The 22,857-nt window shown below is 46.4% G+C and overlaps 1 protein-coding gene across 6 annotated transcripts in view; it reads right to left on the reverse strand.

Annotated features, from left to right (window-relative positions):
• Positions 1-3,551, reverse strand: part of mbnl2 (muscleblind-like splicing regulator 2) — a 120,016-nt gene extending 116,465 nt beyond the window's left edge. For all 6 annotated transcript variants that reach the window (XM_072476109.1, XM_072476110.1, XM_072476108.1 and 3 more), the window contains exon 1: positions 3,244-3,551. The gene's annotated coding sequence lies outside the window, so the exon portion shown is untranslated. The remainder of the gene's footprint in view (positions 1-3,243) is intronic.
• Between the last annotated feature and the right edge of the window lie 19,306 nt (positions 3,552-22,857).

Raw genomic sequence — 22,857 nt, forward strand, 5'->3', positions numbered from 1 at the left:
AAATCCCATTGACAAGCGATGGGAGTAGAGAGTCCCGGCGCCAAAGAATGCCTGCTGGGGGTCTGGAGAATCCCACCTGAAGTGTGATGCAACTTAGATAGATTATCGTCATTCTTAAAAATTGGTAGCAAGCACCTCCCGGTCATTAAGGTTAATGTTGCCATGCTCCAAGGAGACCTTCAGAGTACCTTTAGAATGCTTTCCGTGTCCTCACCTGGAATGTTGGCCATTTGGGAGTTGGGAGAACATGTGCTGATGGGAAGAAAGAGTGCACAGTCCAAACTTAATTTTGCAGGAATTTTTCACAAATGTTTGCGGTGCTAATCTCTGTACCAACTCTAAACTGACCACCGTAGATATACATGATCTACAGTTGCGGGCGACTGTAGTGTCATTGCCAAATCTGCACCAGCTTTGCAAGTCAGTCTCGAGCCCTTCAATTCTGCATGCAATAAACTCAGCCTGTCCTCATATGTTGCCAAAACAAAACTCATATCAACACATAATTGGTTAGCCAAATATTCCACCACCCATATATGTTGAAGAGGAAACTCTGGAATAAGTTGAGCATTTCCCATACCATGGCAGCCAGCTCTCTCAAAAGGTTAGTGTCGAGGGGATCCAACACCGGATCAGCTGTCCCAGCCCGGTCACACCACGGAAGCGAGTGTTTGACAACAAAGACCTTAGCAAGTCAACAAGAGTGGTTCTCATCACCGCACTCCTGTGCTGCACGGAGACTTGAACTGCGCCACACACCAGCGCTGGAGAAATTCCATTAGCAATGCCTCCGCTGCATCCTTCAGATTCAACGGGAACAGCAAACAAACCACAAATAAACTAAATCATTCTCTACTTTGAAAAGTGAAATATTTCTGAAGTCAGCTTAAAACACTCTGGCTTTAGAGTCTGTTCTTTAATTGGAGAACAATCAATTTTATGAAGGTTAAACACTGGTTGCTTGAATGTAACAATGCAATTTTGTTCATTGGTTAATCTTGTTCAGCTCAACCTATTCTTCTGCCCGTGGTAACCATGCATGCTGGATCTTGCAAAATACTTTTTCATTTCAGATTGCGAATAGGTTTGAGCGTTCTCATCCTAGTTTGCAAAGTCTCCCTTTTTTTAAAAACTTCACTTCAGAATTGGGCAATCCAGTTGGGTTTGCGTTTTGTGAAGGTCAGAAATGGTAGCCATTTCTCTCTCTCCACAGATGCTGCCTGATCTGCTGTGTTTCCAGCATTTTTTAAATTGCAGTCTTCCAGGAACATTCTGCTACTGCATTTTGGCTACAGTATGTCATGTTCACACATTTTCAGAGCAAAATACTTCTTTTTCCCCCACATAAAATCACCTAGTTACTATGTGGCATTTATTTCACCCAGTGTTAGAAAGAGCACACCAAGGCAGTGTGAAAATGATTAATAGCCCATGACCTTTAAGTTTTAAACGATACACTTTACAAATGAAGGAAGCCCAAAATACTGCGGGTGCTGAAATTGTGAAATAAAAACAGGACATGTTGGGAAAGCTCAGCAGGTCTGGCAGACTACGTGAAGAGAGAAAGAGTTAACTTTCTGAGTCCTGTGACTCTTCTGCAGAGGAACGAATAGCAGCAATGAATAGTTAGAAAACATCTCAATGTTGCCACTATGGATTGACCCACATGTAACAAACAGTCTGATTACAGTTCCAGACTTCGCTTAGAACATAGAATTCCTACAGTGCCAAAGGGGGCCATTCGGCCCATTGGGTCTGCAACTTACCTAGGGCACCACCCTATCTCCACAACTTAGGAAATCAGATATTTTTTAAATGGGGAAATGCTAAGGACATCAGAAGCACAAAGGGACTTGTGAGTCCTTGTTCACGATTCTCTTAAGGTTAACGTGCAGGTTCAGTCAGCAGTTAGGAAGGCAAATGCAATGTTAGCATTCATGTAAAGAGGGCTAGAATACAAGAGCAGGGATGTACTTCTGAGGCTATATAAGGCTCTGGTCAGACCCCATTTTGAGTACAGTGAGCAGTTTTGGGTCCCGTGTCTAAGGAAGGCTGTGCTGGCCTTGGTAAGGGTCTAGAGGATGTTCACAAGAATGATCCCTGGAATGAAGAGCTTGTCCATTGAGGAATGGTTGAGGACTCTGGGTCAGTACTCATTGGGAGTTTAGCAGGATGAGGGGGGATCTTATTGAAAATTACAATACTGCGAGGATGTTTCCACTTGTAGGAAAAACTAGAAACAGAGGACACCATCTCAGACTGACGGGACGATCCTTTAAAACAGAGATGAGGAGGAACTTCTTCAGCCAGAGGGTGGTGAATCTGTGGAACTCTTTGCCACAGAAGGCTGTGGAGGCCAAATCACGGAGTGTCTTTACGACAGAGATAGCTAGGTTCTTGATTAATAAGGGGATATGGGGAGGAGGCAGGAGAATGGGGACGAGAAAAATATCAGCCATGATCGAATGGCAGAGCAAACTCGATGGGCCGAGTGGCCTAATTCTGTTCCTATGTCTTACGGTAACCTCACCTAACCTACACATCGTTGATAACAAAGGGGTCATTGAGCATGGTCAATCCATCTCACCGGCACATTTTTGGACTGTGACAGGAAACTGGAGCACCCGGAGGAAACCCACGCAGACACAGGGAAAAAGTGCAGACTCTGCACAGACAGTGACTGGAGGTCTGAATTGAACTCGAGTCTCTGGCACTGGTGAGGCAGCACGGTGCCACCTCAAAAGGTAGTAATTGAATTTCACCACAAGATACATTGTGCCGAGCATTTGTTTTATTTTTACCCATCTGCAATTGCAAAATTAGCCTAATATAAAATCCAGGACAGTGTCCAATATCGTTCTCACTCCGTTTTGACATTGAGCTGGAAAGGGGGGGGGGGGGGGGAGTTCAACACTGCGGTTTAAGACTTTCCCAACACAGGGATAAGATAAACGAGATCTTCTCATGTATATTTTCTGTTTATCATGGAATTTAGTGCAGAAGGAGGCCATTTGGCCCATCGAGTCTGCACCGGCCCTTGGAAAGAGTACCCTACCTAAGCACACATCTCCACCAAGCCTTTTTGGACACGAAGGGACAATTTAGCATGGCTTATCCACCTCACCTGCACATCTTTGGACTGTTTATAAAATGAGTCTTAAATTGGATAGAGAGAAATGAGGGAAAGCAAGTTACAGTCAGTGAAGGGTAGGGGGACAGATAATTAAAAGAAGTTCAACTTACCGGGACATCGCTCCCACAGATAAACGCTTCAGTTGATTGCGGTTATTTATTATTTTTTTAGCAAAAAAAACATAACACGGAGAAAAACAACTCCCCAATCCAGGCTGGAAAATCAAGTGAGGGACGAGTGGGCTGGGATAAACTTCAAGTTTGAGGCGGACGATCGAGTGGTGAATATTATTTACGAGGTGGATACGAAATGAGGGAGAGCGGGGAAGAGAAAGATTGGCGATGTTTGTTTTTTTTAAACGCGTTGAGAGGAGGAGCAGCACCACGACTCCAAGACCGATGCGCGGGCGTCGCCGTCAGACGCTCGACTGCCAGCGCGCCGCTCCCGCCCTCGGAGTGATTGACAGCCTGGCGGACGGCACCAACCCCCCAGCCCGGAAGGGGGTAGAAGGTGGCCTCACTGCTCGTCGTGTTGCAAAAAAACCACCGAACTTCGCCTCCGCATCTTCCAGCTGTCACGCTGATATTTTAAAATATGCAACTGCATCGTTGCCCCTGCTTTATCGGGGCGCTGACGGCTTTATATTTGACGTGGTGATGATTGCACCCCCCCCTTCTCTCTCACTTACTGCGCTGCGGCGGGGCCTTCTTGGTAACCCTGGCAACGAGGCCTAGTCCGCCGGGCGCATCCAGCCGCAGCCTGCGAAACACCGGTTTGAGAAGGGTGCTGATCGAATTCGCTCCACTGGAGCGGGGGAAATTGTTGGTTTTGCCACCGGCCGCCCGCAAGTTTCTCCCGTTCACAGAATCACTGCAGCGCAGGAGGAGGCCATTCGGCCCGTCGTGTCTGTGCCGGCCCTCTGACTGAGCCATTCAGCTCCCCGTAACCCTGCAGAGGGTTTATTCTCAAATAATCATCTAATTCCCTCCCCAATGCCTCAACTGAACCTGCCTTCCACTCACCCTCCGGCAGCGCATGGCAGACCCATAACCACTCAAGTGGGGGGTTTCGCCCTCATTTTGCTTTTGCTTCTTTTGCCAATTACTTTAATAATAATCTTCATTGTCACAAGTAGGCTCACATTAACACTGCAATGAAGTTACTGTGAAAAGTCCCTAGTCGCCACATTCCGTCGCCTGTTCAGGCACACGGAGAATTCACAGTGTCCAAATTACCTAACAGCACGTCTTTCGGGATGTGTGGGAGGAAACCGGAGGAAACCCAGGCAGACACGGAGAACGTGCAGACTCCACACAGACAGTGACCCAGCCGGGAATCAAACCTGGGACGCTGGTGCTGTGAAGTAACTGCTCACCACTGTGCTAAAGTGCTGCCTTTAAAAGTCGTCCTTGCTCTTTTTACCAGTGAGAACAGTTTTCCCCTATCTACTTATCTATATGATAACACAAAGGTAGGAAAGGAAGATATGAAGAGGACGTAAGGAGGCTACAAAGGTATAGAGATAGGTTAAATGGGTGGGCAGAGACCCGGCAAATGGAGTATACTGTGGGAAAATATGAAATTGGCCATAGTGGCAGTAAAAATGAAAATATGTAAATGGGGAGAGATTGCAGAGCTCTGAGATGCACAGACCTCTGGGTGTTCCCATAGAAACATAAAACACGGAAAGTAGGAGAGCATTTGAGCCTGCTCCTCCATCGTTATGATCATGCTGATAATCCAACTCATTAGCCAGATCCTGCTTTCCCCCCATATCCTTTGATCCATTTAGCCCCAAGGACTATATCTAACCCCTTCTTGAAAACATATAATGTTTTGGCTTCAACTGCTTTCTGTGGAACATAGGAATGTTATATTAATAATCTTTATTGTCACAAGTAGGCTTGCATTGCAATGAAGTTACTGTGAAAAGCCCCAGGTCGCCACCTGTTTGGGTACACAGGGAGAATTTTGAATGTCCAAATTACCTAACAGCATGCCTTTCGGGACTTGTGGCAGGAACCCCACGCAGACACAAGGAGAACGTGTAGACTCCGCACAGACAGTGACCCCGCCGGGAATCGAACCTGGGACCCTGGACCTGTGAAGCCATAGTGCTAACCACTATGCTACCATGCTGTCCCAGGAATTAGGAGCAGAAGTAGGCAATTCAGCCCTTTGAGCCTGCTCCGACATTCCAGCAGATCATAACTAATCTCTTCCTGGTCTCAAATCCACCTCCTCACCTGTTCCCCATATCCCTTTAACCTGGCAGCAAATTCCACAGGCGGGGTGAAGAAATTTCTCCTAATCTCAGACTGAAATGGTTTATCCCATATCTTTAGACTATGATCCCTGGTTCTGGACTCCTCTGTCATCTGGGGCATGCTTTCTGCATCTATCCTGCCTAGTCCTGTTAGAATTTTGCAGGTTTCTATGAGATACCCCTCATTCTTCTAAACTCCAGTGAATAATAATAATAATACTCTTTATTGTCACAAGTAGGCTTACATTTACACTGCAATGAAGTTACTGTGAAAATCCCCGAGTCGCCACATTCCGGCGCCTATTCGGGTACACAGAGGGAGAATTCAGAACATTCAATTCGCCTAGCAGCACGTCGTTCGGGACTTGTGGAAGGAAACCGGAGCACCCAGAGGAAACCCATGCAGATACAGGGAGAATGTGCAGACAGTGACCCAAGCCTGGAATCGAACCTTGGACCCTGGAGCTGTAAAATAACAGTGCTACCCACTGCTACCAAATATAATCCTAACCAACTCAATCTCACGGGTCCACCATGCTAACCCCTATTCCGGGGGCAGCCTAGCCCACGTGCCGCACCGACCAACCGTAACTCCCGCTAACCACGGAAACCTCACCACACGGCTGAAGGATATTGCTAATTGGGAATTGGCACTCGTAGCTAAGTCCCAAGTAGATTCCGTGGGTAGGCGTGCCATGTAGCACATGGGGCTTATTGCCTAGCATCCCAATCACACCGTGATGTCTGGTCACTGTGCCTGAGCATGGGAGGCAACACCTACGACGCAGCAGGTAACATCCAAACACCCAGAGCCTGGGCCCCAGCACCGGGGACATTTCTGTGACCAGAGGGTGGGTGTGTGCATCGGGGAGGAGACAGCGCCCGGTCCAGGTAATGTTACGTTCGGGTGTCTGCAGTACAGGGTCTGGGGATCAGGTAGGGTAATCAGGCACCCCCACTGCGGCCGGGTGTGTATGGCAGGACGTGTAAGGTTGGGGGAGGGGGGGGGGGGGGAAGGGGCAGGAAGCGCAAGGACTGGAGAGTCCCGGGGTGGAAGACACCGCTGGTTGTCAGTCTCACACCCTCCCAATTCCTTACAGATATTAAAAGGTGTGGACGATATCTTGTACCCTGCGGAAACTGCCATTGTGGTGCTGGTATGAGGCCAGGCGGCAGCAGCATTGACAGATGCTCTGGGTGGCAGCGCATATGCAGGGACCCGGCCGTCCATCAGGCCAGGGAAGGACCCAGAGAGGGAGGCCCGACGGGCCCAAGTTGTACAGGCATTGCAGGTCTTTCGAACAGATAACGGACAACATGTGCCACAAGATGCTCTGTCTCAACAAGGGGACGGTGCGGCACCTGTGCCATGTCGACTCAGATGTGGCACCACGTGGAGGAGGAGGATACCCGCTCCTGGTGACCGTCAGGGTTACCGCAGCCCTGAACCGTTACGCTTCAGGATCATCCCAAGGCACGTGCAGGAATTTGTGTGGCATCTCACAAGTTACTGCCCACAAGTGCATCTGTGAAGTCACGGCTGCCCTGTTTGCCTGGGCAGAGGACTATATAGACTATGACTTGGACGAAGCCCAACACGATGGCCGAGCAGCGGAATACTCTGCCATCAACGGGATGCCCCATGTCCAGGAGCTAATAGATGGCACGCATGTCGCCTTGCGCTCACCAGGCTGTCTGGGAGTGCCCTACATCAACAAGAAAGGGTTCCACTCCCTTAACATTCAGTTCATGTGCGACCACCGCATGATGATCATGCACGGGTGTGCACGCTTCGCAGGGAGTGTGCACAACAGCTACATCCTGGGACAGTCAGATATCACCGGCCTTTTCGAGCTTCACCCCAGGAAGGCTGACTGGCTTTGCGGGGGGGGGGGCGATGAATGGAGAGTATGCGAGGGAGTGGGAGTGTGGGGGGGTATAGGTGAGCGGCACTGTTGGACATGGGTGGGCCAGGGCACGGAACGGTGCTGAGCAGGGGTGGTGCCACGGGCATTCCTGTGGTGGGGTGGGGGGTCCGGTGCCAACCCATATGTGCCGCCTTGTGGTTGATCTTCTTGCGGCACTGGGTGCCAGTCCTTCTGGTCACCCTCCCAAAGCTGAAGGCCGCTGCCACTTCCAGGCGGCACTGGCTGCCCTGTGGCTGACCCTCAGGGCAACAGGGCATCCCGTCCGGCCTTGACTGCATCCAATAATCTGTCTAGGTCGGCATACCCGAAACATGGGGCTGGTCTTACCGGAGGCATGGCTGCGAGCTGTGTGGGGTTGGCTGTGCAAGTGCTGCCCTCCCTTGTTTTTTTTAAAATTTAGAGTACCCAATTATTTTTTTTCTCCAATTAAGGGGCAATTTAGCATGGCCAATCCATCTAACCTGCACATCTTTGGGTTGTGGGGGTGAAACCCACACAGACATGGGGAGAATGTGCATGCTTTCCCTTGTTAGCGGGAGGGCTGGCGAGCATGATCCCAGCGGAATAGCCAACGGGACCATCATTTGTGGCGTGAAGCCCATAGGGCCTCGTTAAGTGGACCAATTAACATTTTATAGCGGTGATGACCTTGCCAGGCCGAGCGTGGGGAAGCTCACAGAAGTTTCCGCTCGCTACCACACTTAGAAACGTTTCCATTAAATCACGTCCCATGTTATTTATTTTGAGCTGGGGTGAAATGCACCTAAAAAATAGTGTGGGTCCCGAAGACGCGGCAAGCCCAGCTTCGCAGAGATTGGGGAGCTATTTTTAAAGGGCGCCCTAATCTCGAAGTGATCGTGCAGGCCCCTGCCTCATTCCAAAATCGCAGGCATCTACGTTTCAGTGCCACCCCTCTCCCCTACCCCACCACCACCATCCTCGGCTTGAAACTGACCAAGCAGGTTCAAATGGTGATTTAAACATACTAATCTGGTTCACGCCCAGTGAGGGAAAGAACCAGATTACGTTCGCTGCAGCGGCCTGGAGCATTGTGCTCCGTTTGGCGCCTGACGACAACCCTGTTTAGGGCTTCTCCCGGCATAGCGGGATGTGCACAGGGACATCGGAATATCATTCTAAATATGCATAAATTATTTAAATGAAATATTTCTTCCAAATATGTTGACCCTTCTCAATTCTTGCTTGCTGCAAAAAGTTGTGCAAATAATTTAATGTATTGGTCCTTCCAAATAGATTTTCATCAGTTCTGATGAAAGGTCAGGGATCTGAAATGTTAACTCTGATTTTCTTCTGCACAGATGCTGCCCGACCTGCTGAGTATTTCCAGCATCTTCAGATTTTGTTTCAGATTTCCAGCTTCGGCAGTATTTTGCTTTCAGATTTTCTGTTGATTCTTAATTTTTTTTGAAAATATTTTTATTGCGTTTTTAACATTTTATACATAAGTAACAGTCAAACAATAAAGCATGTATCAACAACCTCAACAAACCTTCCCAACCAAAAACAATCCCCCCTCCCCCCTCCTCAATAGAACACCCCTCCCTAACAGCTAACAGTGACCAGATCCCTGAAATGCAGTATAAATGGACGCCATCTGAGATAGAATCCATCAATCGCACTCCTCATCTTGAACGGAACTTTTTTGAGATACGAGAACTCCATCAAGTCACCCAGCCACGCTGCAGCACTGGGCGGGGCCACCTGCCTCCAACTCAGCAGTATCCATCGCCAAGCCAGCGAGGACGCAAAAGCTAACGCATCCGTCATCATCCCCATCCTTAACACCAGCTGGTCCGACACCCCAAATATTGCAAATAATGGGCAGGGCTCCAAATCCACATTTAAAGTTGCCAATATGGTGTTAAAAAAAGGCCCCCCAAAACCCACCAACGTGGGGCAGGACCAGAACACGTGTGCATGGTTCGCAGGCCCTCTCGGGCACCGCACACACCTATCCTCAACGCCCTCAAAAAAAACAACTCATTCTGGCCCTGGTGAGAGATGCCTTGAGTTGTATCAAACTTAAGCTCATGCATTCACCCTACGGAGAGACTCACTCCACACCTCCTCCAAAATGGGACCCAGCTCCTCCTCCCACCTGGCCTTCACCTCCTCCACCTAGACCTGCTCCTCCCCCATGATCCGTCCATATACCCCTCCTCCGTCCCCGTGCAGGAAACAATCCTTCCAGGAAAGTGGACGGCTATGCCACCGGGAATGTGGCAAAAGCTCGACGGATCCAATTGCGCAGCTGAAAGTACCTGAACATATCCACCCCACCAAGGCCTGCCCTCTCCATCAGCGCCTCCCAGTCACCAAACCGACCCTCCAAATATAAACCCGCTCTTCTCAAAATCTTTGCTGCAAATAATTAAATGACTAGGAGTAGGATGGCTGTTTCAGCCTTGTCTTGTTCTTTGCTTCTAAAATCTCACCTAATTCCAGCTGAAGCTGACCCATATCCTCCATTGGTGCGATTCTACTTTTAAAGAAGTACCACAGTTTCCTGGGAAGAGGAATAAAAATCAAATGCCAGAACACCGACCGGCTCCCCCAGTTTCAATCTGCACTGGACTGATAATCTGCAGCTTGAAGATATTTCAGTTTCAGCTTGCAGGGGCAGGGGTCACCAAGCTCGAGCAAATCTCTAGCTGGATGAGGATGAATGCGAGCTGGACTAAAACTGAGGACCAAAACTGCCCCTATTCACAGCGATGCAAAGTTCCTGCACTTAGTAAGGATTGAGTCTTTTTTTCTCCCAGAGGAAAATGCGGCATTTGGAATTTTCTCAGTAGTGTCTGTCAATTTCCAAAAACTTTCAATGGTTGGACTTTACCAAGATATCACTATATATACTATATATAAAAATACACATTTCAGTAAGGGTTGCTAGTTCTTGATTAAACATTTGTCAATTTTTTTTCAGTTTTAAACAGTTTTCAGCGAATTAAGACGACAAAAACCAAGGGTGCGATTCAGCGACCGCATTGCGCCCAGCGCGCATCCAGGCGCAATGGGTAAATTGGGCTCCGCGCCATTCAGCTCATTTAAAAATGTGGACGCTGCCGGTTTCACCCGGCGCCCAGGTGGCAACTGCTGCACCTGCGAGACCTTGCCAGGATGCCATTTAGCACTAGCCTACACAAACATGGACCAGTCAGAATGGCACCTCAGGGGGTCTCGCAGGCCATTAGAACCCCCCCCCCCTGGGTGATCGGGGGCAGGGTAGTAACCTGGCACCCCCTCTGACATACGGGCTCCTTGGCACTGCCAGCCTGGCAGTGTCACCCTGACTGTTGAGGTACCTGGGTAGCACCACCAGCGGGCCATTCTGGCAGTGCCAGGTACCAGGTTGGCACCATCAGGGTTCGGGCACAGGGTGGACTTGCCCTTTGGAGGGGGGTTCCCAGGGGCCTTGACAAGATTGCAGTGGGTGAGGGAGGCCTGAAAGTGGGGGGAAAGATCCCGGCTTCCATTCAAAATGGCGCCCCAATCTGGGAGCAGCCGTTCCTGCTGTCAAGAATAACTCCCCAGCAGAAAACCTCTGAGTATGGCGTTGGCGAGGGAAACTCCCCAAGGCCAAAAAAAACAGGAAAGTGCCTTTGAATAGCCGGGTGATTCTCAGCGTTGTGTCCTGAAAAACACCCTGCCAAATGTGCCCCAAACCAAACAGAATCGCGCACCACATATAAACATAGACATACATGAAAATCATTAGGATGGAAAAATAATACAAATGAATTGTCCGCTGCCTCCTCACTGTGATTTCTGAAATTATATTGTTAACTTTGACAATGTAAATGAACTATAATCAACCAGTACTTTGAAATACATAGAGTCAAAGGCCTAGATTTGCAAGTCAAACTGAGCTAATGGTAACCTACTTAAAATGTATGGTTTTCTGTTATTGTCGCAATCTGAAAACCCCTCCTGACTGTGGCAATGAAGCGAGGCCCATTTGTTTGTACTTGAACCTAAATTTAAAATTTACTCTCCATGGAACAAGTAAAGGTATTTTCTAAGGCCAGGAGCGTGTTTGGCGGTATCTAACAATGGCAAGGCAAGTTCAGGAGTTGTTAGGGCACTAATGGTGAACAAATCACAATAGGAACTAATCCAGGCAGTTATTGTACCACAGCAGGCATCTGAATATGGTGTAGGAAGCCAACTCTAATTGAATGTAATCATTGCATGACTTCCAACTGCAACTGTTTGGTCAAACATTTTTTTTCCCAATCCCCCATTTTTGTTTTAATACAACTGATTAATGAAAGCAGTCCCCTATTATTTTCCTTCTCGTTTGCTCTCAGCAGTGTTCAGGAGATTAATCTTTTATTCCTGGAGGGTTGGCCTCTAATAATGTGAAGGAGCAGTAATGTGGAAGGTTTTATGCCGTGACAGATGCTTTGACGGCAGTGCTTATCCTTGAAGACTAACAAGGTCATTCAACCATCTGCAATCCACCACCCATGGTATTAAAGTCCACCATGCTCAATGCCCTTGAGCCCATTCAGGCACTGGTGGGTAACATGTTAAGTTCCCTCTTAGTCTTTGGGGACATTAATTTCTTTTCCCCTGCACAACAAAATCACAAGTACAGAAATTACACATTTCAAAAACGTGCATTGTCATTTTGGTCATCACCAGTAGAATTTCTTGCATTGGCTGAAAACAACTTTTTTTAAACCTCTTAGTGTCAAACTGTAGGTGCATTTGTAGTAAGGTCCAATGTCCACTAGAAAACATACTATGCCTTCCCAAGCTTGGACCATGAAGAGTTCCAGAAATGGTTGGAGGGACATTCTTCCTGGGTGAATTCAAACATATGGCTGTGGAACCTAAAGAATGCATTCTATCCCAGTGACCTGAGCAACTTCCGAGGTTGACTTTTAGCATAAAGTTAAGGAAATATGCAAAACAATGCTTTGCTTATTCCTGGTCTAATTTCAAGTTATTTCAAACCCCTCCATCACCTCACCTCTTATCTCTATAACCTCCTCACGCCCTACACCATCTAACCCCAATATTTCTTAACTCTTCCAATTCTATCTGCTTGCACATCCCTGATTTCCGTTGCTCCACCATTCGCACCCTTGCCTTTAGCTGCCTGGGCTCTAAATTCTGGAATTGCATCCCTAAATCCCTCCCTGCCCCTGTGCCTTTTCCTCTTCCGGTAAGATGTTCCTTCAAACAAACTTCTAAGATATGTGTCCTAATGTCTTTTTATGTGCCGGATGGTTAGCTCAGTTGTCTCGAAAGCCAGTGTGTGGTACACCAACAGCTCAGATTTAATTCCTGTTCCAGCTGAAGTAGACTTGGGACATTCCTCCTTACCCGACCTATGCTTGATGTGGAATGGTGCCCCCAAGCTATGCAACATCTCTACTCAAGGGAGATACCTACAGTTCCTTGTGGACTATGATTAATGAACTACCTATCTCCTATTGTGGCTTGGTGACAGGTTTTGCTGGATAATCATTCCTCTAAAGTATCTTGGATCATTTTACCACATCAAAATGCTATATATATAAGTGCATTCTTGTTGTGTTAAGTTTTATTATTGACAAATGGGAGTCAATTTTAACTTAACATACCCCAAAGGATGATGTTGAATACTAATTTTACACCCTGCCCAATATTACACATTGGAAGTGATTCTTCCAACGGGAACAAAGTCCCCTAGCGAATGCGGTTAGCCGTGTGTTCCCCGCCACTCACAGTGCCTATTCGACCCGACTCACGTTGTATAAGAGGCCTGAACAGCCAAGGCCGTCCATATTCCTATTTTGTACAGTGGGGAGCTCTGCTCACCGGAACTACCCAGTGTAGCGAGAGATCGGGATACCATTTTTAAATGACGTCCCGATCTTCAAGGTCTCCAAAATGATCCTCGATCTCCCCCCTCAGCTCTAATGCATTATCGGAGGGTTCCCACCAACCGCCCCCCCCCCAAAACACACATACTCGCAATCCTGGCCCGATCGTACGCGTGCACAAAATGCCAGCTTGGCACCTTGGCAGTGCCAATCTACACTCTGGCAGTGCCCATGAGAGCTGGCAGTGCCATCTGGGCATCTTGATGCTGGCACACAGGTGGCTACCAGGCTTCCACTGCCAGGGTGCTCAGGTGGCACTACCAGGGTGCCAAGCTGGCACTAGCTGTGCCAGGGCAGCACCCTGCCAAAAGGGCATGCAACTGAGGGCCTCCGATCCCCTGGAAGACCCACACGAGTGCCGTTCCGGCTGGTTCCCGTTTGTGGGGACTAGTGCTCAATGGCGCTTGCTCGAGGTCTCTGAGGCAAAGGGGATAGATCCCAAACCCTCAGGTACCTTAGCTGGATTGCGTAGGATTTCGCGAGACTAGTGAGCCGGGTAGATCCCGGGAACGGGAAAGTGGGTTGGGTGTAAAACCAACATTGCGGCCAATTAGAAGGATTGTTTAAAATGGCCCCATTGGACAGGGTGTGATAGCAGCATTCCACGTGATCCTGTTGGCTTTTTTTTTTAATTTAATGTACCCAATTTTTGTTTTCCAATTAAGGGGCAATTTAGCATGGCCAATTTACCTACCCTGCACATCTTTGGGTTGTGGGGGTGAGACCCACGCAGACACGGGGAGAATGGGCAAACCACACGGAGACTGATCCAGGGCCGGGATTGAACCCGGGTCCTCAGCGCTATAGGCAGCATTGCTAATCACTGCGCCACCGTGCCGCCCTAATCCTGTTGGTTTCTAACCAAATGAGTTGGGTTAAAATTTCTCCCATACAATTCTCCCTATTAATGTTGCATCAGGTTAATGAAGAGTTAATTAAACCAAGGCGAAGCGGCGCTAGAGTTTGCATTTATTAATCCAAATGGGTGGATAATTAATCCATTGTGCGCTACAGAAGACAAATCTACAGGTAGTGCTAAAGGGACAAGATCAAGCATGGAAGTCAAAAGCTTAGAACTTGTGAGAACAGGTTGCATAAACCTGTTTGTATTCCCTTGAGTTGAGAAGATTGAGGTGTGTTTAAAATGATAAATGGATTTGATAGAGTAGAAACAGATAAACAATTTCCTTGATTGAAGTAATCAAGAACAAGAGGACACAAAATTAGGGATATTTAAGAGCGAAATCAGAAAACGATTATTCACATAAAGGATAGTGGATATCCGTAACCTGCTCCTCCAAAACGCTGTGGATCAATTAAAGTTTAAAAAATGAGATCAATAGATTTTTGTTAAGTATCAATAAATGTGGAACAAAGGTGGGTAAATGGAGTTGAGGTTAAATTCAACCATGATTTAATTGAGGGCAGCACGGTGTCACAGTGGTTAGCATCGCTGCCTCACAGCGCCAGAGATCCGGGTTCAATTCCGGCCTTGGGTTACTGTCTGTGTGGAGTTTGCACGTTCTCCCCGTGTCTGTGTGGGTTTCCTCCGGGTGCTCCGGTTTCCTCCCACAGTCCAAAGATGTGCAGGTTAGGTGGATAGGCCATGCTGAATTGTCTCTCAGTGTCTAAAGATGTGCAGGTTAGGCTAAGGGGGTTATTAGGATGGGGTGGAGTCCTCTTCGAGAGGATCGGGGCAAAGCTTTGACAAAGAGTAATCCAGACTCGAAACGTTAGCTCCTTTCTCTCTTCCAGAGAAATGTTTATTGCCAACTTGCAGACTGCTGAATTGCAACGCTGAAGCACCTTGGGACACTAAACAGAACTCTGTATCAGAGCCATCTGATATACAGGCTGAGCCATTACTTCTCGCTCTGTATCTGTCAGACATTAGCCACTGTGGACCAGGAAACAGTGAGTGAATTAGCAAACAGCGATTTTATAAACAAAACGTTTGTGCTTCATAATACACATTAAACATTTCTCCTTTGCACTGAATTTAGAAGTGAGAGTGATCTTATCGACTTTGATTGGTTGTGCTTTGAAAATCTTTATTTTTGCCCTGAAATGTTTTCAAAAAAGATTTCAGTCCCATATTTCAAAAATCTGACAAGAATTCTCCCCGAATCAATCAACATTAAATGCCACTGATCCACAGAATGGGGCATGGAATGGTTAAGTAGAGAAGAAAACGGTCTGATGTGTATTTAATGATTATTGTATCTGGCGTGCTTTGTGCGAATGGACAGGGGGTTCGCTGTCTATTGTAAAAACAAGCGGAGACTCTTCAGTGACTGGTGCTTGCTAACGCTCCTCCATGATAGCCGTGGGCTGAAATATAACTGTTTTACCACAGATGGACTTTAAATTATTGTGCCGGAAAAAAAAGAGCCCAAGTGCCTATGATTACTGATAAATCATAATTATTGGAGTTGAAAATAACCCCTATATTTCATGCAATGGATATTTGTTCAAATGGGAAATAAATTACCTTAAAACAGACTTTCCAAAGGTTAAGGGCACCATGTTGAAAAGCATTATGGATCAGTACAGTGGGTGTCAACTTCAACAAGCTGTCGCTGTCTTTCGAGATACCGATCAAATGTTCAGTCATCGTAAAAATTCTATTCAGTCACTCCCACTTAATTGATTAGATTTAAGGTTTATGATGTGTTTATCCGCTAGATCAATAATATTTTTAAAGAAGTCCATGAAAGCTTCTTATCTATAAGTCATATTGACACTGAGAAACGGTTTGCTATCCTTGTGTATCAGGAGATTTATTTGCCAATAACTACTATTAGCAACATTCCCCACTAAGCATCCATCTGACAGCTCATCGCTCACATCACCCAGTGTGTCCAACTTGACACATACCTCTCTAATGAATCTGCAGCTCCAGGTATGAGGCATATTAAATAGTCAGCCACCCTTATTCCATTTTAAAGTAAAATGTTAAATAGTTAAGATAAAGTTTTAATTTATAAACTCAATGGATTGAAGGCAGGAGTTCCATTCTAACAGTTCACTGTCCAGGCATTGAAGACTGTGTTATACAGGCAAAAGTGGCAGACAATGAGGTGCCACAAACAGCAATGTGATAAATAATCGGTTAATGTGTTTTTGATGGTGTTATTTGACAGATAAGTGTTGGACAGGGCACCAGAGGCCTTTCCCCTGTTCTTCAGTGACGCAAGATACCACTAAGACAGGCATATGGGACCTACATTCAAATGGATCTGCTGTTGTGGGCTGTGAATGCGCATAATGAATTCCATAATTCCTCCTGTGCTATGCAAATTGTGTACTGGTTAAACCTGCCCATTTATGATGACTGAAGTGGGACATATACCCCAATAATCATTAATAAAATTATTAATAAGGGATAGTCCAGGACTAGACAAGAGTCAATATGGCAGACTTCGATTTCTTCTGGCAGACTAAGTTGGGCAGTCAGGTGATGCAGTAAATACTCCCTCTGTGTACCCGAACAGGCGCCGGAGTGTGGTGACTAGGGGCTTTTCACAGTAACTCCATTGCAGTGTTAATGTAAGCCTACTTGTTAAACTAATAAAGATTATTACTTTATGATCCCTCTGTCAGGTCTCTTCACGTATCAATAACTAACTTTGTCGGCAATTACAGATGTACAAATCACTAAAGGTAGCACTGCAATATGGTAATGTCATATAAAAGGCAAACAAAGCACTGGAATTAATTTCTAGAAGAATAGAATTGAAAAGTATAGAAGTTATATTAAACCTGTATTGAACCATGGTTAGAACTCATTTGCGGTACTGTGTACGTCACTGATTCGCATATTATACAAAAATTGTAAGGGCACCAGAGAAGACATAAAAAGGATTTACAAGGATGATACCAGAACTGAGAGGTGATGCCTATCAGGAAAGATTAAAACAGGCTGGGACTCCTTTCTGTAGAAAAGGGAAAGGTGGGGGTCAGGGGGTGACTTAATAGAGGGCTTTAAAAAAATTGTTAAAGGGTTCATTAGGGTAGAGGCAAAGAAGATGTTTCCACTTGTGGGGAGATCCGAAACTAAGGTTTCAAATATAAGCTTGTCCCCAATAAATCCAACAGGAATTCAGGAAGGACTTCTTTACCGAGACAGTGATAGGTTAGTGCAGAGGTCCTGTGGGTCTGCCCCTGCCTCTAAGCCTGTGGATCTGGGTTCAAGTCCCAATCCAGGATTTGTTGGCCATGATGCCACCAAACAGATTAATAATCAAACCTGGTAATTCTTCCAATTTGTGGCAGGCAGTAGAAACATGACAGCTTCCTGGTCAGCCCTGCTTGAAGTGCTCTTCTGACAATGACCACTTGTATCTCTAAATGTCTACGGTCCCATATGGATGCAAAGTTAGGGGAACTGGTTACTGCAGGAGTGATTGAGTTGAAAAGCAGAGATACATTTGACTGGAATCTAGATAATCACATGAGGGAGAAAGAAATTGAAGTTTATGCCGACTGGATTAGATGGCCTGGGGTGGGAGGAGGCATAAGACCATAAGACATAGGAGCAGAATTAGGCCATTTGGCCCATCACGTCTGGTCGGCCATGCAATCATATATGTTTCTCCCCATTAGTCCTGTTCCCCTCGTGTGGAATACTGACACAGAATGGCCTGTTTCTGTGTCTGTAATTTCACCTGTCGGATTGAACTCAACCTTCCCAGCAGAAGTAAAAATGACCACTGCTATCAGTCTGTGGGATATTTCAGGCCAAGTATTCATTCAAGGTTCAGTAATTTTTACCTGTGTGAGATGTTATGGGCCAGGGTTTAGAGAACTCCAAAGTGTATCATGGAGTTCACATGACACACAGCTTTTAATAGATTGTGGTCTGGGTGAACTTAAGGCATGGATCGGTACTTGGGACTACGATGTGGTGGCCATCACGGAAACTTGGATAGAAGAGGGGCAGAAATGGTTGTTGGAGGTCCCTGGTTATAGATGTTTCAATAAGATTAGGGAGGGTGGGAAAAGAAGTGGGGGGGTGGCATTATTAATTAGAGATAGTATAACAGCTGCAGAAAGGCAGTTCGAGGAGTATCACCCTATTGAGGTAGTATGGGTTGAAGTCAGAAATAGGAAAGGAGCAGTCACCTTGTTAGGAGTTTTCTATAGGCCCCCCAATAGTAGCAGAGATGTGGAGGAACAGATTGGGAAACAGATTTTGGAAAGGTGCAGAAGTCATAGGGTAGTAGTCATGGGCGACTTTAACTTCCCAAATATTGAGTGGAAACTCTTTAGATCAAATAGTTTGGATGGGGTGGTGTTTGTGCAGTGTGTCCAGGAAGCTTTTCTAACACAGTATGTAGATTGTCCGACCAGAGGAGGGGCAATATTGGATTTAGTATTGGGTAATGAGCCAGGGCAAGTGATAGATTTGTTAGTGGGGGAGCATTTTGGAGATGGTGACCACAATTCTGTGACTTTCACTTTAGTAATGGAGAGGGATAGGTACGTGCAACAGGGCAAGGTTTACAATTGGGAGAAGGGTAAATACGATGTTGTCAGACAAGAATTGAAGTGCATAAGTTGGGAACATAGGCTGGCAGGGAAGGACACAAGTGAAATGTGGAACTTGTTCAAGGAACAGGTGCTACGTGTCCTTGATATGTATGTCCCTGTCAGGCAGGGAAGAGATGGTCGAGTGAGGGAACCATGGTTGACAAGAGAGGTTGAATGTCTTGTTAAGAGGAAAAAGGTGACTTATGTAAGGCTGAGGAAACAAGGTTCAGACAGGGCATTGGAGGGATACAAGATAGCCAGGAGGGAACTGAAGAAAGGGATTAGGAGAGCTAAGAGAGGGCATGAACAATCTTTGGCGGGTAGGATCAAGGAAAACCCCAAGGCCTTTTACACATATGTGAGAAATATGAGAATGACTAGAGCGAGGGTAGGTCCGATCAAGGACAGTAGCGGGAGATTGTGTATTGAGTCTGAAGAGATAGGAGAGGTCTTGAACGAGTACTTTTCTTCTGTATTTACAAATGAGAGGGGCGATATTGTTGGAGAGGACAGTGTGAAACAGATTGGTAAGCTCGAGGAAATACTTGTTAGGAAGGAAGATGTGTTGGGCATTTTGAAAAACTTGAGGATAGACAAGTCCCCCGGGCCTGACGGGATATATCCAAGGATTCTATGGGAAGCAAGAGATGAAATTGCAGAGCCGTTGGCAATGATCTTTTCGTCCTCACTGTCAACAGGGGTGGTACCAGGGGATTGGAGAGTGGCGAATGTCGTGCCCCTGTTCAAAAAAGGGACTAGGGATAACCCTGGGAATTACAGGCCAGTTAGTCTTACTTCGGTGGTAGGCAAAGTAATGGAAAGGGTACTGAAGGATAGGATTTCTGAGCATCTGGAAAGACACTGCTTGATTAGGGATAGTCAGCACGGATTTGTGAGGGGTAGGTCTTGCCTTACAAATCTTATTGAATTCTTTGAGGAGGTGACCAAGCATGTGGATGAAGGTAAAGCAGTGGATGTAGTGTACATGGATTTTAGTAAGGCATTTGATAAAGTTCCCCATGGTAGGCTTATGCAGAAAGTAAGGAGGCATGGGATAGTGGGAAATTTGGCCAGTTGGATAACGAACTGGCTAACCGATAGAAGTCAGAGAGTGGTGGTGGATGGCAAATATTCAGCCTGGATCCCAGTTACCAGTGGCGTACCGCAGGGATCAGTTCTGGGTCCTCTGCTGTTTGTGATTTTCATTAATGACTTGGATGAGGGAGTTGAAGGGTGGGTCAGTAAATTTGCAGACGATACGAAGATCGGTGGAGTTGTGGATAGTAAGGAGGGCTGTTGTTGGCTGCAAAGAGACATAGATAGGATGCAGAGCTGGGCTTTGAGAAGTGGCAGATGGAGTTTAACCCTGAAAAGTGTGAGGTTGTCCATTTTGGAAGGACAAATATGAATGCGGAATACAGGGTTAACGGTAGAGTTCTTGGCAATGTGGAGGAGCAGAGAGATCTTGGGGTCTATGTTCATACATCTTTGAAAGTTGCCACTCAAGTGGATAGAGCTGTGAAGAAGGCCTATGGTGTGCTCGCGTTCATTAACAGAGGGATTGAATTTAAGAGCCGTGAGGTGATGATGCAGCTGTACAAAACTTTGGTAAGGCCACATTTGGAGTACTGTGTACAGTTCTGGTCGCCTCATTTTAGGAAGGATGTGGAAGCTTTGGAAAAGGTGCAAAGAAGATTTACCAGGATGTTGCCTGGAATGGAGAGTAGGTCTTACGAGGAAAGGTTGAGGGTGCTAGGCCTTTTCTCATTAGAACGGAGAAGGATGAGGGGCGACTTGATAGAGGTTTATAAGATGATCAGGGGAATAGATAGAGTAGACAGTCAGAGACTTTTTCCCCGGGTGGAACAAACCATTACAAGGGGACATAAATTTAAGGTGAAAGGTGGAAGATATAGGAGGGATATCAGAGGTAGGTTCTTTACCCAGAGAGTAGTGGGGGCATGGAATGCACTGCCTGTGGAAGTAGTTGAGTCGGAAACATTAGGGACCTTCAAGCAGCTATTGGATAGGTACATGGATTACAGTAAAATGATAGTGTAGATTTATTTGTTCTCAAGGGCAGCACGGTAGCATTGTGGATAGCACAATTGCTTCACAGCTCCAGGGTCCCAGGTTCGATTCCGGCTTGGGTCACTGTCTGTGCGGAGTCTGCACGTCCTCCCCGTGTCTGCGTGGGTTTCCTCCGGGTGCTCCGGTTTCCTCCCACAGTCCAAAGATGTGCGGGTTAGGTGAATTGGCCAATGATAAATTGCCCTTAATGTCCAAATTGCCCTTGGTGTTGGGTGGAAGTGTTGAGTTTGGGTAGGGTGCTCTTTCCAAGAGCCGGTGCAGACTCAAAGGGCCGAATGGCCTCCTTCTGCACTGTAAATTCAATGATAATCTATGATTAATCTAGGACAAAGGTTCGGCACAACATCGTGGGCCGAAGGGCCTGTTCTGTGTTGTATTTTTCTATGTTCTATGTTCTAAAGCAAAACAATGTTTATTCTATGAACTCAGTTTAACCTTTTTAAAACATACAGTGAACATCTTAGCAACCATCAATTCAAATACAACCCCAAAAGAATACAACACTAAGTAATCCTTAATAACTTCCCAAACAACAGCCAGAAGGCTTAAAAAAAAACTGACTGAGAGCATTTATTAGTTTTAAATCACCAAAGGATCGATTTACATTCATTAGATTCCAGAGGGAGACTCTAATACACCTTCTGGCTGTGACTGCAGCTATCCAGCTCTGAAAACAAAACTAAAACACACCATGCAGCAAACAGCCTAAAACAAAAGTAAAAATCTGACAGACAGCCCAGCTCCACCCACTCTCTGACATCACTGCAGTAATAAACACCCATTTCTTAAAGGTACTGTCACTACAGATATTTATATACATACCTATTTATAAACACCCATTTCTTAAAGGTATTCCCACATGATAGAGATAGGTTTGTGGGGGGAGGGGAGGTAGATTGTTGTATTTGTGCTGGCTCTGACGTTAATCCACAAGGAAAATAATTTTGCTGAACTTGATGTTATCTACATCATCCTCAACCATGCCATGATAGCAAAATACTGCAGGTGCTTAAAATCTGAAATAAAAAACGGATCATGCTGGAAAAACTCAGCAGGTTAGACAGCATCCGTGGAGAGAGAAACAGAGTTAACGTTTCAGGTCCACAACCTGAACTGGGATCAGAGGCAATGGAAGCTAAAAAAATAGCACCACCAGCTGGGATGTCCTTCTCCATCTTCCCCAGGCCATTTTCATGGAGGTTGCCCATACACCCATGGCAGATGGGTGGTCTGGCTGTGGGGGCCATCTAAGGCAGCGGGGAGCCGTTTAGGTGGTTGGGACTGGCCTCGTGTCAGCAGATGAAGGGTGGGGGGGAATTGGGTATTGAGATCAACACTGTGCAGGCTTATATACCCCTCCGACCCGCCTGGGTGCTGCAGCAGTGATGCCCCCCCCCCAAACATCCTCCCCCCTCAAACATCCCCCCACCCCCACACTGCAAAAGACGCCATGGCTGCAAAACACATTTTTAGTTTCAATTCAAAAACAATTAGAGAGAGGGTGCCTCTATTTTGAAGCCCTCCAGCCGATTGGTCCCCCAACTTTGAGTCTGTTGTCTCTCTGGGGAAAATCGCAATGAATGACTGTGTCTCACACAATCTGTCAGTGAAGCTCAGAAACCTGCAGGAAAATCCAGCATATTAACCCCCTTTCTCTCACCACAGATCCTGTCAGACCTACTGAATCTTTCTCGCATCATCTGTTTTTGATCTCCAATGATCTGTCACAATTATCTTTTCCCAGTCCCTTGGAGATTGATGACATCTGACATCTTGCAGGTTGACCGGTACATGTTCCAGTACAAGTGCATCAGGCGGAGGTATAGATTTCCTTTTTGCCCAATGGTTATAGGCTGAAATACTGTTTGATAATTTTGCTCCAACTGTAAATTATTACCGGTGCAAAGTTAAAAGACACAGACTTTGTCTAGTAGCTATGACAATAAGCGATTTTTATTTCATAGATATAGGGCGCGATCTACCGGCTGCGTCCCACTCGAATGGGGGCGC

Source organism: Scyliorhinus torazame, chromosome 15, assembly GCF_047496885.1.
Source record: "Scyliorhinus torazame isolate Kashiwa2021f chromosome 15, sScyTor2.1, whole genome shotgun sequence".
NCBI classification, from domain to species: domain Eukaryota; kingdom Metazoa; phylum Chordata; class Chondrichthyes; order Carcharhiniformes; family Scyliorhinidae; genus Scyliorhinus; species Scyliorhinus torazame.